Source organism: Elephas maximus, chromosome 13 (genome assembly GCF_024166365.1).
Source record: "Elephas maximus indicus isolate mEleMax1 chromosome 13, mEleMax1 primary haplotype, whole genome shotgun sequence".
NCBI lineage: Eukaryota > Metazoa > Chordata > Mammalia > Proboscidea > Elephantidae > Elephas > Elephas maximus.
In genome coordinates, this window is record NC_064831.1 from 55,461,500 (window position 1) to 55,479,207 (window position 17,708).

A 17,708-nucleotide genomic window follows, 5' to 3' on the forward strand; every position below is an offset into this window, starting at 1 on the left:
ACTTATTTGCATACCCAAAATGCACTGCGCACAGTGCAAGTATAAAACTGCAAAAATTTTTAATTTAGTTAAATTTATATTTTAAAAAGTGTAGATTTTATTACAAAATTTTGTAAAAATTTTTATTCAGGCATTGGTTTACGTCGTTAACCAATCACCATCAGTGCAATAAGAGTTTCTGTTACCCGACACTTGAGTTACGAAAGCAGAAGGTATACTCTGGTTTCTCTTCAGATCGTATAAATCTTTCGCCTTTTACTAAAGATTTCCGTGGAGAGGAACAACTCTGAGTCTTAAACTAATTTTTTGAGGCCTTGTTCCGGCAAGGCTACATTAAACGTGTTTAATGAAAGAGTGTAATTTATGTTGTTATTACAAATTGAGTTTATAAAAGCTGGTGTTGTGTAATCACTACTGGTAAAAAGTAGTTGTAGTATTACGACATACATAAGAACTCACTTATGAGTAGGAGAGATGGGGAGGTTTGTATTTTCCGGTTACTCGCCAGAAGTTGTTTTGGGACGTTTTCAGTTAGTGCCATAGATTGTGTAATTTATTTTTGTGGCGTAGTCGTTGAGCGTTATGACTACTAGCAAAGGACTTAACAGTTCGGATCCGCTAGGCGCTCGTTGGGTATTGTGTGGGGCAGTTCTACTCTGTTCTCTAGGAGTTGAGATTGACTCGACAGCAGTGGGTTTTTTTGGTAAGATGGATAAAAAAATTTTACGAGCCGGAATAGAGCACGTTTGGTTTTGCATCAGTGGGGCGGGGGGGAGGAGGTGAAGGGGAAAGCCCTGGGTTTTCTACGGACTCGCAGAAGTTTGTGATTCTACACGATTTTAAGAATATGGCAGCTGGGCTGACCCAGAGGTGGTTCTGGAGCGACGTCGCTGACCCACGTGAGGTCGCTATGAGTGGGAATTCACTCAAGGGTAACTGTTAAGCCTCCTAGTAGCTGCTCATGTGTTCGTCACCCTCCAGGCTGTCAGCCCTTTTCAATCTGTTGTTAGATGCCCTCCAGCCGGTTCCAACTCATAGTGACCCTACATACAACAAAACAAAACGCTGCGGGTCCTAAGCAGTCCTTAAAATCGTTGCGATGTTTTAAGCCCATTCATTGTTGCAGCCATTGTGTCAATCCATCTTGTTGAGAGTCTTCCTCTCTTTTGCTAACTCTTTACTAAGCAAGATGTCCTTCTCCAGGGACTGGTCCCTCCGTAGAACATGTCCAAATTCTGAGAGACAACTCTCACCATCCTCTCTTCTAAGGAGCATTCTGTCTGTGCTTCTTCAAAGACAGACGTATTCATTTTTCTGGCAGTCCGTGGTGTATTCATTCTTCGCCAGCACCGTAATTCTAAGGCGTCAACCTTTCTTGCATCTTCCTTATTCACTGTCCAGCTTTCGCATGCATCTGAGGTGATACGAAAATACCATGGCTTGGGTCAGGCACACCTTAGTTCTCAAAGTGACATCTTTGATTTTTAACTCTTTTAAAAAGGTCTTTTACAGCAGATTTGCCGAATGCAATAGGTCGTTTGATTTCTTGGCTGCTGCTTCCATGGGTGTTGATTGTGGAGTAAAATGAAATCCTTGACAACTTCAGTCGTTTCTCCGTTTATCACAATGTTGCTCATTGGTCCAGGTGAGGATTTTTGTTTTCTTTATGTTGAGGTGCAATCCATACTGAAGGCTGTGGTCTTTGATCTTCATCAGTAAGTGCTTCAAGTCCTCTTTCAGCAAGTAACGTTGTGTCATCTGCATATCGCAGGTTGTTAATGAATCTTCCTCCAATCCCAGATGCCCCTTTCTTCTTCCTGTAGTCCAGCTTCTCCGATTATGAGTATTTGACGTTTATTGTTATAATTTCCACCTTTTGAACTTTACATAAATGTAATAATATACAATAATATTATTTAATATTCAAGAATATTGAATGGACTGCCAGAAGAACGAACAGATCTGTCTTGAAAGAAGTACAGCCAGAATGCTCCTTAGAAGCAAGTATGGCGAAACTTCGTCTCATGTACTTGTACGTGTTATCAGGAGGGTTTAGTCCTTGGAGAAGGACATCATTCTTGGTAGAGTGTCAGCTAAAGAGAGGAAGACCTCCAACAAGTGGATTGATGCAGTGGCTGCAGCAATGAGCTCAAGCATACCAACTATTGTGAGGGTGGCATAGGACCAGGCAGTGTTTCATTCTGTTGTACGTAGGGTCGCTATAAATCAGAACCAACTCGACGGCATCTAACAACAACACTACAGATTGTGAGAAAATTAATTTGTTTGTTAAAGCCCCCACTTGTGGTATTTCTGTTATAGCAGCTCTAGATAACTAAAAAGGAGCCTTGGTGGTGCAGTGGTTAAAGCACTCAGAAGCTAACCAAAAGTTCGGTAGTTTGAACTCCCCAGCCACTCTGCTAGAGAAAGATGTGGCAGTCTGCTTCCATAAAGACTACAGCCTTGGAAACTCTATGGGGCAATTCTATTCTGTCCTATAGGGTCACTGTGAGTTGAAACGGACTTGACAGTAAAGATAACTAAGACACTCCCCTTTCTCTTCTCTCTAAGTATGTCTCATCTCTTCTCTCCTTCTCACCCTTCTTTGTATCCAACCACCTAACCCCCTCACCTATCTACTTATCTAGCCAGGTACGCATTCGTTTGTCCTAGAACCATTTCTTGAGCCAGGAGGTGCTAGGCCCTGTGAGAAATGCTGGGGGTACAAATATAAACATTAGGGTTCTCGTCTTGGAGGAGTCAATACAGATCAACTCCTGTCATCTTTCTGCTGTCTGTTCATCTGTCTGACTTCCCCTGGCCCCTTCCCCCCAACCCAGTCTGTGACAAGAGCCCCCTTGGTAGCCTCCCTCCACCATCTTCGGCAGATCCTGGAGAACGAGCCAAACCAAATCCATTGCCTTCGAGTCCATTTTGACTCATGGCGACCCCATGTATTACAAAGCAGAACTGCTCTGCAGGGTTTTCTTGACTGCAATGTTAACGGAAGCAGATTGCCTGGTTTGTTTTCTGTGGCACTGCTGGGGGGGTTTGAGCCGCCAGCTTTAGGCTAGCAATCGAGTTCAATCTGTTTCCGCCACCTAGGGACTTTTCCGATCAGTTACAAATGGGAAATGAGTAAATTCTGACTTGACAATTGCAGCAGGCAAAATTCTTCCAAAATGGGGGATCATGAGAAAAAGTCATAAATTGGGTCTGTGGTGAAACTCTTGGGGGAAGTTTGTGGAATGAAGGAAGGAAAGGTGAAAGCATGGCAGGGGGCTCTGGGGGATATTGAACTTGAGCGGGTTTTTGGTCTCTTCCTCAAAAGAAAGGGCCAGAAAGTCCTGTGGGTCACCTCAGGAGGTAAACTACCTTTGAGAAAATGAAGGGGCTCCTCTAGACAACAGCTCTATTGTTCTAGAAAGGGGATGTGATTAGAAGCCTTATGTGGTCCGGAGGGCCATCCCGGGACTGCCCTTAGGAAGGCTGGATAGGAAAGGGATCTTAGAAGGGCTCTGCAAAGGAGAGGTAGCCAGCCTTGCTTGTGTGGCATCCTGTGGAGAGCGAGGATGGAGGCTCTGTGCTGTGAGGTGGCTCTGTGCACTGAGGCTGACCCGTGCCCTGTGGAGACCGAAGAAGTAAGTGCCTCGGGCTGGCTTCTTGGCCCTGTGGCAGGCTGAGCACAGAGGGAGGGACCCCTTGAAGAGGTCCCTGAAGCCACCAAAGGACGGTGCCATCACTACTGTAAAAGCAAACCAAACCCACTGCCGTAGAGTTGATTCTGACCCACAGTAACCCTATAGGACAGAGTAGAACTGCCCGTAGGGTCTCCAAGGCTGTAGTCTTTACGGAATCTGACTGCCACATCTTTCTCCCGTGGAGCTACTTCTGGGTTCCAACTGCCGACCATTCGGTTAGCAGCCAAGAGCTTAACCACTGTGCCAAGGGCTCTAGGATCCACATATATAGGGTTTAGGATTTACAACACATTTTGGGGGAACACAATTCAATTTATGACAGGGAGGGAGATAGGGAGACGAGGAGGCAAAGACAGGGAGAGAGGGTGGCAGGTAGGGAAGTGGAGATGGGTGGACAGCCTGATTGATGTACTGACTGACGCAGAAGAGCGTGGGGACAGGTGGCCACCAGGGGAGTTTTCCTTTTTACATCTTAATTAAAAGCTTGGTGGATGACACTCTAGAGTTTGGGAAGGACATAGCTTGCGGACATCACATTTCCTCTTGAGACCAAATCTGTGAGTGAAATCTGTCTCTGTTGTGCTTTCTCTCTGAGCCTCAATTTTCTCATCTAAAAATTGGGTTTTCTCTTCTCCCTTAGAGACATGGAGTGATTTAAGTGAAATAACAGAATAATAACAGTGATTTGGAAAACACTCATTCCCAGAGGAGGGGGTGGTATACCCACATTAAAGCTAAAAGGCAGTGCAGCAGAGTGGTTACCATCCAGCCCCAGAGCCACATTGCCTGGGCTCTGATCCCAGCTTTTCTACTTCCTGTGTGGCCTTGAACAAGTTACTTAAATTCTCTAGGCCTCGGTTACTTCATCTGTGAAGTGGGTATGATGATAGTAGTGTCTACCTTACACATTTAGTGTTAACTGTGTTAGCACAGGTGCCTGGCACTTAGTCTGTGCTATATAAGGAAGAATATTATACATTGGAGCCCTGGCAGCACAGTGGTTAAGAGGTCAGCTGCTAACCAAAAGGTCAGTAGTTCGAATCCACCAGCTGCTCCTTGGAAACCCTATGGAGCAGTTCTACTCTGTCCTATAGGGTCGCTATGAGTCGAAATCAACTTGACGACCATGGGTTCGGTTTTTTCTTTTTGGTTGTTAAACATTATGGAAATCCGACACTGGCTCCCTCTGTTGGTCTGAATCAAAGCAAAAAAAAAAAAAAAAATCTCAAGGAGGAGAGCTGTGGGAATATGAAGAGACACTGTTTTAATTAAACATTTTTCTTCAACATTTTCTATGCTAAGTATTTTTATGCATATTTCATTTCCATTGCATGACCATTTCATTTTGTGATTTAATTTTTTTTTTTTTTTGTCAATGATTTTGAATAGGTAATGCATCCACAGGGCACAAAATCTGGAAGGTGTCTGTGAAAGGGCTGGCTGCCTACGCCTGTCTCTTGTACCCCTTTTGGCCAGCGTGAGGGGCGTCAGAATGGAGTGGAGACTGGGCCTGTGCCCGGGGCTGCGCGTTCATCCCTCACCTTAGCTTCAGGGGTGGGGAGGAGCCGGGCTGAGGAGGGTGGGAGGGTCGGGAGAGGCAGGTGGGCAGGTACCGGAGCAAGTGGAGAAGAAAGGGCCCAGGGAAACCAGGAAAAGGGACAGGCTGGAGGAGAGAAGGATGACGCCAGCCTGCAAACGACAGAAGTATGTAGCCACTGAATCATTTCTAAATCAACTAAGACCCATAGATGGGTGTTTACGGATGGGTAACACCTCCGGAGATCCTTTTTTTTTTTTTTTTTAAATAAACTCATTCAGTAAATTTTTTTTTATTGTGGTGAAAATATATATAATAAAATATTTGCCAGTTCAACACTTTTTACCTGTATAATTCAGTGACATTGTTTAAGTTCATCATCCTATGCAACCATCACTACTATCCTTTTGCGAATTATTCCACCGCTATTGTCAGAAACTCAGTGCTCCTCTGCTCAGAAACTCAGTGCTCCTCTGCTGGGATCCTCTCTCTGAAGCTCAGTGCTGACTTGGGAAAGAAGGAAGCTGGTGTGCAAGACAAAAACATTCCAGGTCCTCTTCGCTGCTGTGAATCTCTGAGCGGTGTGAACAGTTCATGTGCTCAGCTGCTAATCCAAAGGTTGGAGGCTGGAGTCCACCCAGAAGTGCCTTGGAAGAAAGGCCTGGAGGCTTACTTCCCAAAAATCAGCCATTGAAAACCCTACGGAGTTCAATTCTACTCTGACACACATGGGGTCTCCATGAGTTGGAATCACCTGGATCCCAGCTGGTTTTCCTACACTGCTGGTGGGAGAATAAGGAAACGCAGCCATTTAGGAGGAGAATGCGGTCAGCTTGGTTAAACGTACAACGTGCAGGCCTCATGTCCGAGCAAAGTTCTGTTATTTCTGCTCCAGAGAAACACGTGCCAGTGAGCACGAGGAGGCAGTGCAAAGATGATCCTTGTACAATGGACAATCATGTCCCAATGCATAAGCATTGGAAATTGTAAACATTTTGAAAATATACATGGCATTATTTAGTACACTATATATTTTATTTAGGTGTATAATTGCATGGAAAAACGCCTGGAAGGATACACTAAGCTGAAAACAATGGGAAGGGGGCTGGGAAGGGGCCTGGGCTTGAGGGGTGGTTGAGAAGGGACTTATTAACATTTTACTTTTTTTTTTACAAAGAGAATGCTTTCATGTACTGCTTATTTGACCTAAAGTAATAAACATTTTTTAAAGGAAAATCATAATGAAGAACACCAAAGACACAAGGAAAATATTAGCCCAAGAGACAAAAGGGCCACATAAACCAGAGATTCCATCAGCCTGAGACCAGAACTAAATGGTGCCTGGCTACCACCAATGACTGCCCTGACAGGGAACACAACACAGAGAGTCCCTGAAGAAGCAGGAGAAAAGTGGGGTGCAGAACTCAAAGTCACATAAAAAGACCAGACTTAATGGTCTTACTGAGACTAGAGGAGCCCCAGAAGACATGCCCCCCAGATACTCTGTTAACCCAGAACTAAAACCATTCCCAAAGCCAACTCTTCAGACAAAGATTAGACCGGGCTAAAAGATGTAAAATAATACCCGTAAAGGGTGTGCTTCTTAGTTCAAGTAGATATACAAGTCTAAATAGGCAGCTTCTATCGGGAGGCAAGATAAGGCAGAAAGGGACAGGAGCTGGTTGAATGGACATGGAAAACAAGGGGTGGAAAGGGGGAGTGTGCTATTATATCATAGGGATTGCAACCAGGGTCGCATAACAATGTATAAATTTTTTTGTATGAGAAATTAACTTGAGCTGTAAGCTTTCACTTAAAGCATAATTTTTTAAAAAAAGGAAAATCATAGAGCTACTTGAAGAAAAACCAAATTGATCTGGAAGAAGGAGGGAGGGTCGGGAATGAGAGAAAATCCAGTACAGGCTGGAGCTGGGGAGAGAAAGGAGAGAGGTGTGGAGGCGAAGGAGGAACCATGGGACTTGGGAAATAGGCAAAAAGAATATTTAGTATCTTCAGTGTGTGACGGACCATGGCATTCATGTTTTAGCCCCTCTTCCAAGGTATTCAGCAAAGATTTAAATTGCTTTTCAATTTGTTCTCGGGCGTTGGGCTTTTCTTTCAAATATAAAACTGAGACTGACGACAAGGCAGACGGGTTTTATTTGGGTTACAATTTATTTGGCAAACATTTATGGAGGACCTTCTATGCCGGACACTGGGCTGGGCCCTGAGAGTAAAGGGCAGTAAAGCCTTGATAATGAACTCTAGTACATTGTGACAACTCACTCAAGCCAGGTAGAAACAAACCGAGGGAACAATCGATTCTGCCCAAGAGGGTGAAGAAGGCCTCGTGGAGGCAGAGGCATGGGTGGTGGGCCTGACACAAACAGGAATTTTCCAGGGAGAACTGGGAAAGTGAAGGTCCCCGGGTGGCACAAATGGTTTGAACTCTGCTGGTAACCAAAAAGTTGGTGGTTCAAACTCACCCAGCACTATCATGGAAGGAACAGGCCTGGAGATCAGCTTCCATAAAGACCCCAACCAACCAACCAGTTGCCATCGAGTCAGTTCCAACTCATAGCGACCCTACAGGACAGAGTGGAACTTCCTCATAGGATTTCCAAGGCTGTTTTTTTTTTTTTTTTTTAATCTTTACTATAGGGTTGCTGTGAGTTGGAATCGACTCGACAGCAGTGGGTTTGGTTTTTGTTTGGAATCTTTACGGAAACAGATTGCCACATCTTTCTCCCAGAGCGGCTGGGGGGTTTGAACTGCTGACCTTTTGGTTAGCAGCCGAGCACTTAACCACTGCACCACCAGAACTCCTTCCATAAAGATTGCAGCCAAGAAAACCCTATGAAGCAGTTCTACTCTGTAACATAGGGAGTCGCCATGAGTAGAAACCCAATTGCGGCAACGGGTTTGTTTTTTGGGTTTTTCTGGGAGATGTTGTTTCCCTCCCTGCCCCCACCTCCTTTCCCACCAACTCCAAAAAATAGGTGCTCCCAGCAAGACTTTCCAGCCGCAGGGTGCAGTCTGGATATAGGGCTTAGCTCCCCTTTGTTGGTTTCCACTAAATTAAAATTTATCTCTTAGGGAGGAAATGAGGAGTCGGGGTTTTTTCTTCTTCTTAATGGGCCCTGATGAAGGAAATGAATGCAGAGAAAGGATCAGAAATCCGATCCGCTTGCCGGCTCAGAAAGGTGGGAAGGGGGGGCTCCCCGCCCCTCAGAGGGGGCAGCTGGGCCCGGTATGTTTTATTATATAATTAACCTTGACCCTTCTGGGTTCAAAGAGAGAGGTTAGTTGGAAATAAATCAATAGTCTGGTCTGGTCACTTCAAAGGCTACAGAACCCGCTGGAAAATTCCATATTGGTTCAGTGTGTAAATTGGAATAGGGTGTGCGATTCTTTTTTGGAAGGAGGGAGGGGGTTTTAGGTCTAAAATTGAAATGAATTGTGTATCCGCTTCCTTTAATCAGGCAATCAGGGGTCTTTACAGCATTTCTTGGGGGTGGGAGGAGGCCTAGGAGACAGCACTGTGACCATGGTCTGACCACTGGGCCTTACTGTAGGACAACAGGCGCCTCTCCCAGCTTAGAAGGCACTTCCTCTCTCATCCCAGCGCTCAGTCCTGTATCCTGACATGTCTGGACTGCCTCACCATCGTAATACATACCGTTTATTGAGTGCTTACTGTGGACCAGGTGCCAAGATTTACCAGTTATTTTTTTACTGAATCCTCCTAACAACCCAATTAGATATGGTCCTTTGGACATGTGGACAATATATGGTGCTTTACCCCTGGCTGAGTTCTTTCACTCAGTACTACTACAAGGCTCATCCCTGTACCACTATTATCCTTATTACAGAGGAGGAAACTGAGGTTCAGAGGGGCTCACTATCAAGCCCAGGACCACTCTGAGGTTCTCATAGTTTACATTTTTTTTTTTTCCAGTGCCTGATTTTTTGAAAGTTGAGCACGAGGCCTTGTTTCTGAGGCAGCTCTGAGTGGACTGGAACTCCCAACCTTTCAGTTAGCAGCCAAGGGTGTTAACAATTTACACCACCCAGGTCTTCTCAAAATGTGTTTTAATGCCATTGTTCAAGGAATGAAAACAAGACCCAAGAAAGAGCTGCAAAATTACCCAAAGCTTCCAGTCTCCTCAGTCCTTTCCCTGAAGTTCTTAGAAGGGAAATGGAGCTGGGGCTAGTCGCTCTTAAAGTGTCTTGGCTCCGTCTCTAGTTAATCTCTCTCTCTTCAGACTTTTCTTTCTTTTCCCCTCCCTTCCTTCCTCCCTTCATTTCCTCCCCCCTTCCTCCCTTTCTCCCTCCATCTTTCCTCCCTTTACTTTTTCCACATTTATCAGCATCTAGTGCTATTCCATGGCTACACTGGTGGGGAATAAAGAGATAATGAAGGAGGGAAATTTTACGTCCTAAATTCCAGGAGCAAGGCGACAGACATGAGTGCTGAGCATATTATGCTGCAGAAGGAAATAGCTCTGTATGAGAGGGTTAACCGAGGTGCAGAGGCAGGCGGAGAAGTCGCCCTGCTCCTGGAGAGGGTCAGAGAAGACATCGGGGAAGCCTAGAGACAGTAACAGAGGGGTCAGCATTATCCTGGGGGCACTAAGGACCCCACAGAGGCTCCTCTCCTCCTCTGAGGACACTCCAGACTATTTGGCTGGCTTCCATTCCACCTGGAAAGCCTAGGATGGTATTTAGGAATCATTCACTCATACATTCCTTCATACATTAATGGAGCACCTACTGAGAGCGAGTAAGGTCTCATGCAGCAAATGGGAGCCTCCCGGCAGCTCAGTGGTCTCGCCAGGCACGTTCACACCTCCAAGCCTTTGCTGACGCTGTGCCCTCAGCCTTGGGTGCCCTTCCTCCTTCAGTTCTCCTCTGAAGCCCTCCTTATTCTTGTACTTCAGGTTTTCTTCTGTTTCCACAGCTCGTTGCTGGTCCCATCCAGGTATTTAGGTGGATTGCAGTTATTCGTATTCAGTCTATATACTGTCAGCTCGCTGGAGGAGTGGGGAGGGATGTGCCTATCTCTCGTGTATGGCCATTGCTGAGCACATTTTACCTGCTACGTTCATTCAGGGTCCGTGGGGATCAAGGTCTTTGCCTCCGTAGCCGTAATACGCATTGAGTCCACAAGGTGGCAGCAAAACCCTTCAGTCACAGCACTCCTTCCCGGGCCGCGGAGCTTCCTCGCTGCCTGCGATGCGACAAGAGGCTCCCTGCCATCCAAAGGTCAGGCCGGGTGCGGGGGTCTTCCGGCTCACGGTTGTCTGCCTTGTCGTGTCCGCCTTTGGGCCACTTTGGCCTCCCACCCCAGTTTCTCTGCCTGCCCCAATGGAATCATTTAAACGCTTAAACTGTGCTGCGCACTTCACTTACATGAACTGATTCAATCCTCTCAAAACCTTAAACAAAACAAAATAAAATAACAGCTTATAGAGACATAGTTCACGTAGCATACAATTCACTCATTAAAGTGTGTAATTCGGTTTTTTGTTTTTAACATATTCACACAGTTGTGTAACCATCACCATAATGCTTTTTAGAACATTTTTCTCACCCCAAAGAAACTCCACACTCGTTAGCAGCCACCTCCCACTCCCTCTGCCACCGCGCCCCCCAGTCCCCCGCTCTGGCAACCCCAAATCTCCTTTCTGTCTCTAAAGGGTCCCTCTTCTGAACGTTTCATGTGGGGAGAATCAGACTACGTGGCCTTTTATGACTGGCTTCTTTCACTTAGCGTAATGTTTTCGAAGTTCATCTGTGTTGTAGCAAAAATCACTAGTACTTCATTCCTGTTTGTTTCTTAATACATTCCTTCTAATGAGTTCCCTGTAATTCCTTTATACGGAGCCCTGGTGGTTCAGTGATTAAGCACTCAGCTGCTAACTGAAAGGTTGGTTTGAACCCGCCTACTAGTTCCTTGGGAGAAAGACCTGGCAATCTGCTCCCATAAAGATCACGGCCTAGGAAACCCTATGGGGCAGTTCTACTCTGTCACATGGGGTCGCTAGGAGTCGATGGCACCTAGCAACAATGTCTTTATAATCCTTATGATTAATTCTTATAATTGTATTATAATTCCTAATAATTAATATACTGTTTCAAATATCCTATTGTGTGACTATATCATTTTTGTTTATTCACTCGTTGATGGTCTTTTGTGCTGCGTAAAAGTTTTGGCTATTTTGGTGTTATGAAAATTTGTGTACAAGTTTTTGTATGGACATGTGTTCTCAGCTCTCTTGGGTGTGTAACTATACCAAGGGGTGGAATTGCTGAGTCATGTAACAATTATAGGTTTAGTTTTTTGAGGAAACCCTGGTGGTATTGTGGTTAAGTGCTATAGCTGCTAACCAAGAGATCGGCAGTTGGAATCCACCAGGGGCTCCTTGGAAACTATCAGGCGGTTCTACTCTGTCCTATAGGGTCGCTATGTTGGAAAGTATCAGGCGGTTCTACTCTGTCATATAGGGTCGCTATGTGGGGAACTATCAGGCGGTTCTACTCTGTCCTATAGGGTCGACTGGAAAGCAGTGGGCTTTTTTTTTTTTTTTTTTGGTTTTAGCTTTTTGAGGAACTGCCAGACTGTTTCCAAAGCAGCTGCACCATTTTACCCTCCCAGCAGCAGCGTGTGAGGGTTCCAGTAGGAAAAATAGGGCTACTCCTTTATATCCTCTCCAGCGTTTGTTATAGGGTTGTTATAGCCGTCCTAGTGGGTACAAGTAGTTATCTCCTTGTGGTTTAGATTAGCACTTCTTTGATGTCAAATGTCGTTGAGCATCTTTTCATATATTTATCAGCCACTGGTATGTCTTCTTTGGAAATATGTCTATTGAAATTCTTTGCCCATCTTTTAATTAATTTACTCGTCTCTTTATCATTGAGTTATAAGAGTTCTCTATGGATTCCAGACACACACCCCTTATCAGATATATGATTTGCAAACAGTGTCTCCTGCCCTATGGGTTGTCTTTTCATTTTCTTCATGGTGTCATTTGAAGCACAGAAGTTTTACATTTTGATGAAGTCCAATTTATCTCTTTTTTCTTTTGTTTCTTGTGCTTCTGGTGTCACATCTAAGAAATTATTACCTAATCCAAGGTCATGACAATGTATGCCTAAGTTTTCTTCTAAGGGTTTTATAGTTTTAGCTCTTACATTTTAGGCCCTTGATCCATTTTGGGGTTGGTTTTGTATAGAATGTGAGATGGGGGTCCAACTTCACCCTTTTTCCGATGGCTGCCTAGGTGTCTGGCACCATTTACTGAAGAGATGATTTCTGCCCCATTGAATGGCCTTGAAACCCTTGCTGAAAATCAGGTCATGGTAAATGTGCAAGTTTATTTCTGGACTCTCAATTCTATTCCACTCATCTAGCTCTCTCTCCTAAGCCAGTATCCAAACTAAAACCAAAACCAAACCCACTGCCATCAAGTCAGTTCCAACTCACAGTGATTCCATAGGGTCCCCAAGGCTGTAAATCTCTATGGAAGCAGACTGCCACATCTTTCTCATGCGGGGCGGCTGGTGGTTTCAAACTACCGACCTTTCGATTAGCCGTCAAGCGCTTTAAGCACTGTGCCACCAGGGCTCCTTCATGCCAGTCTCACACTGTGTTAATTACTGTAGCTTTGACATCAGATAGTGAGTCTTCCAACTTTGTTCCTTTTTTTTTCCAAGATTGTTTTGGCTACTCTGGGTCCCTTGAATTCCCTTACGAATTTTAGAATCATTTAGAATCACCTTGTCCATTTCTGCAAACAAGCCGGCTGTCTCAACAACAGCAAACAAGCTCTGGGCAAGATCCTGGTGGCAATGAGATTGAGGGCATGTTGCCGACTGAGCCACCAGCTGGGATGGGGAAGATACTAGTTTCCTGGGGCTGTTGCAACAAAACACCACGATCTGGGTGACTTATAAGAACAAAAACGTATTGTCTCGTATCTCTGGAGGCTGGGAGTCTGAGATCAGGGTCGAGGTTTTGAGAGAGAATCTGTTCTCGTAGCTCTTCGTGGCTCCAGGTGTTCCTTGGCGTGCAGCTGCAATATTACATGGTGTCCTTCCTCTGTCGCCCTGTCTCCGTGTATCTTCTCTTCTTTTATAAGGACACCAGTCATATAGGATCACGACCCACCCTATTCCTGTATGGTCTCAGGTTAAGCTAACCTGTAATATCTTCTAGACCCTGTTTCCAAAAAGGATCATATTCACAGGTACCAACCAAACCAAAGCCAGTGCCATTGAGTCGATTCTGACTCACAGCCACCCTGTTGGACACAGTAGATCTGCCCCACAGGATTTCCAAGGCTGCAAATCTTTACGGAAGCACACTGCCACATCTTTCTCACATGGGGCGGCTGGTGGATTTGAACCATTGACCTTTCAGTTAATAGCTGAGCACTTAACAACTGTGCCACTAGGTCTCAGGGGTTTGGATTTCAACATATCTTTTTGGGGACATATTTCAATCCATAACAGCCCCCCATATAAGATGACACCCAAGTTGGGTATGGAAGGGCAATCCTCACTGTTCCCTGCTGTTCTTGGGGTTCTAGTTACCCACCCCAGCCACAGCCCCAATAACAGGGGACTCAGTGGCTCTGAGCAATAAGACCCCAAGCTTCCAGTAACAAAGCTTCCATTGTTTGACCCAAGACATACTAGCCAGGGGTTGGACCAAAGAACTTCTTCCTTTGTGGCTTTGTGACAGTGTCCCCAGTGCTCCAGTTAGACATCTGGCCTTTAGTCATTCATTCAAGAGCTACGCAGTGGGCCCAGGGGACACTAGTTCAGATAGGACCAGGTCCCACACTCAGTGGAGAACCAGATTGGGAGGCAAGGAGATAAACGCAGGGACCAAAGCTGCACAGGGCAGCATGGGCAGGAGGAACCTGCTGGGACGGGGAAGGGGACCTGGAGAAAAGGGCACAGAGAGGAGGAAGGCTGTGCGGGGGGCGGGGGGAAGCCTGCAGGCACTTGGGAGTGATGGCCAAGCCAGACCCTGCGTCCTGGCAGTGTGCACGTGGTGCAGGGTGACCAAGAGGCCACTCGTGTCCTTGGGAGCTCAAAGTCCAGTGTCCATTCCTCTTGGGCTCAAGGGAGCAAGGCTGGTCCCTCTTCTGTCAGCCTGACTCCTCCCTCTGCCTCTCCAGCTTTATGTCCTCCTTCCTTCCCTGCTCTGAGGCAGCTCCTTGAGGGCCTAGGGGACCAACAGAGCCCTCAAATCAGTCCCATTAATACCTCTCTGTGGAAACGGTGTGGATTTAGATGTCACCCTGCCTGACTCTAGTCTGACCAGGGTTCAGGACAGGCCCCCCCATGACTGCTTCCCTCCCCCATTCCATTTCCACCCCAGATTCCCCACCTACCCTGAACAGAGTGATGCCTGTGATTGCCCACCCCCACTCTTCAGGTACCAGCCCACCCTCCAAATTCACATGCTCACCCATCACTCCTCCCTCTCCCTGAGCTCTGGGCCCTGAGGCTCAGTCCCGTTCAGAGGGTCCTTCGGTGGCCAGGCAGGGCAGGGTGGAGGCTGCCAGGCAGAAGGGGCCCCAGGTGGGGTATGGCTGTCCTGAGTTCCTGCCCTGGATCTGCCTCTAAATTCCCTGTGACCTTGGCCAACTCGTGCCCCTCAGGTTTCCTCCTCTGATGCATGAGTGGTCCACAGCTCCTTCCAGCTCTGTCATTCTGGGGTCTACCACCCCATGTGGGTGGGGACCTCAGGCTTGCATGGGCTACCCTTGGCCCCTCACCCCTCACTGCATGAGATAGCAGGGAGATGGGGGGAAGCAGGCAAAAGGGAAAACCCTTTCCAGACGTTTTCAGGGGCCTGGTCCACCCTTGGTGCCTCAGGGCTGAGGAGCCCCCAGGGCCTTCCTGCACTAATAATAGGAAGGAAATCTATTAATGGCCTAGGGTAGGAGCTGGGAGTACTTCCTAGCCCTTCAGGCTGCCTCAGTCTCCCCCTCCCATGCACACCCCTGTGACCACTGAAAGGAGCTTTCATGCTCCCCAGCCTCCTGCCAACACGTCCTTCTCCACCTGCCACTTTGGGGTGAGCCTCCGGTGGTTTGAAAACATGTCCACAGTTCTTCGACTTTCCTTCCGTCAAAAGGTGGTATCTAGCTCCCCTCCCCTGAATACGCGTAGCCTTAGGGACTTACTTCTAATGAATAAGAACCTGGCAGAAGTGTGTGTGATGCTGTGTGATGTCCAAGGCTAGGTTAAAAATGATGAATACAGTTCCCATCTGGCTCTTCCTCTAAGGACACCTGCCCTGGGAACCCAGCCACCATGCCGTGAGGAAGCCCAGGCCATCCAGAGAGGTTACCTGCAGGTGTTCAGGCTAACAGCCCCGGCTAAAGTCCCAGGCAACAGCCAACTGATGGCTAGCAACAGTCACCACACCTGTGAGTGGGCAAGGCTTTGATGGCTCCAGCCCCCAGGCTCCAAACTATTTCAGGTGACAGCTGTTCCCGCTGAGCACTGCCCAAACTGCAGATTTGTGAGCACAATCAATGTTAGGTCAAACCACTGTTTTGGCGTGGTTTGGTCCAAAGCAATAGATTGTTGGAACAGGTTCCAAGCCCTGGCAGCTAATTTCTGGCCATAGATGGGAGGCGTGGGGGAGCGTTCTGCAGCCTGAGGCCTCAGGACTATGTGCTATGATTCCAACCAGACCATTCAGCTGTAACACCCACGTCTGCTGAAGTTCCCAGTGGGAGCCTCCTTCTTCTGGGCTGTAGCTGGGGCCCAAGGCCTTGTGATGGTTGGAACAAGCCCTTCTTCATTTGCACGTGATGCGCATGCAATTTGCCTACATTTGCATGGACCATTTTTAAGTGATTTCCAGGTGGCTCTCTGGGGGAGATACTAGCATTTTGGGCTCTTGGAGGGCACAGGGGCAACAGAGGCCACCTGGTCTACTCTCCCACCCTTGCAGGGTCTGCTGGAACAGGTGACAAACCCACCACCTCCCCAGGCAGCTCTTGGATGACTAGAGTTGTTTACAAATTCCTATTTGCAAAGCCCCAGGTAAATATATAACCCATAGAAAGGTGGAGTGTGGTATCTATATTTGGGTTTAGTTCTTTCCTCTGGGAAAATCAAGATGAGTCAACTCCCCCCACCCCTCACGGAGATGCAGAGCAGGCACTCTCTCAGCCTCAGCCATCACTGGCCTCACCTGACCTTGCCCCTGACCACCCCACAGCCCCATCCAGAGTAACAGGCCAGGTGTTTTCAAATGTTCTTACAGCAGGAGAACCTTGTTTTCAAATAAAATCTCACAAAGAGCCCAACAAACATAAGATGAACATGGAGCTGCTTTGGGTGAGGGTGAGTGGGAAGTCAGGATGCCCCCTGCCACAGCTGGGGAACCCAGTTTGCAAACCACTGTCCTGGTTTGCTCTTCTCAAAATGTGGCTCTGGGTACAGAACCCAGCCCTCCAGACCTGCAGCATCTCTGGGGTCTGAGCCCTGGCTTTCCATTTCAGCAGCAGAAAGGGTGTGGACATTCTAAGCAGCTGTATTACACGGTTGCTTCTTACTAAGCTTGAGGTCAGCTGAGACCTCCAGATCTTTGTCAGCGTGACTGCCATTAAGCTAAGTCTGTCTTGGCCTATTCTAAGCCTTGATAGCCCCCAGACATTCGACTTCCATGGATCCTGGACTGAGGAGTGGACAATGGAAGGACAGAGAGGTCTGGGGTCCTGGCCGTGTGACCTGGAAAGTCACTCAGTCAGAGCCTCAGTTTCCCCTACTTTAAAATGGAGAGGAAAATAGTCCTTCCTCCTAGAGAATAAGGAGCCCTGAAAGTGCAGTAGTTAAGTGATCGGCTGCTAACTGAAAGGTCAGTAGTTCGAACCCATCAGCCACTCCATGGGAGAAAGATGTGGCAGTCTGTTTCCATAAAGATTACAGCCTTGGAAACCCTATGGGACACTTCTACTCTGTCCTATGGGGTCTCTGTGAGTTGTAATCAACTTGAAGGCAATGGATCCTAGAGAATGCGTGAAAAGCCCCATAGCACTGCCTAGCACTTAGAGAGGGCTCAGGAGTCAAGGTGAACCATCACTCTGGAGCTGAGGGGACTAGACTGGGATTTCTCACGGTCCTCTACGGAGGTGTGGAGCAGTGGTCGGAAGGCAGACTGTGCCTAGATTCAAACTTTGATCCTGCCACTAACGGGCTTTGTGAGATTTTGGACATTTCTTCCATTTCTCTTACTCTTCCTTCAGTCTCATCATCTGTAGGATGGAGATGATGGTAGTAGAGTGCCTGCCTCATGGGGAGGGTGTGAGGACTTGATGAGACCAAATGTGCAGAAGACCTGTAGGTGGTTTATGGGGGCCTCTGTTACCACCCCTCCTGCCCCCAGTCCAGGGTTGTTGGAATCTGGAGGAAGGATGGATTTGGCTGAGGTCAAGACA

General features: G+C 47.0%; 1 non-coding gene across 1 annotated transcript; it reads left to right on the top strand.

Annotated features, from left to right (window-relative positions):
* The first annotated feature begins 214 nt into the window (after window positions 1-214).
* On the top strand, window positions 215-330 carry LOC126057892 (U5 spliceosomal RNA). Its single transcript, XR_007512965.1, has one exon. It is a non-coding gene; the product is annotated as a U5 spliceosomal RNA (small nuclear RNA).
* Window positions 331-17,708: the final 17,378 nt, after the last annotated feature.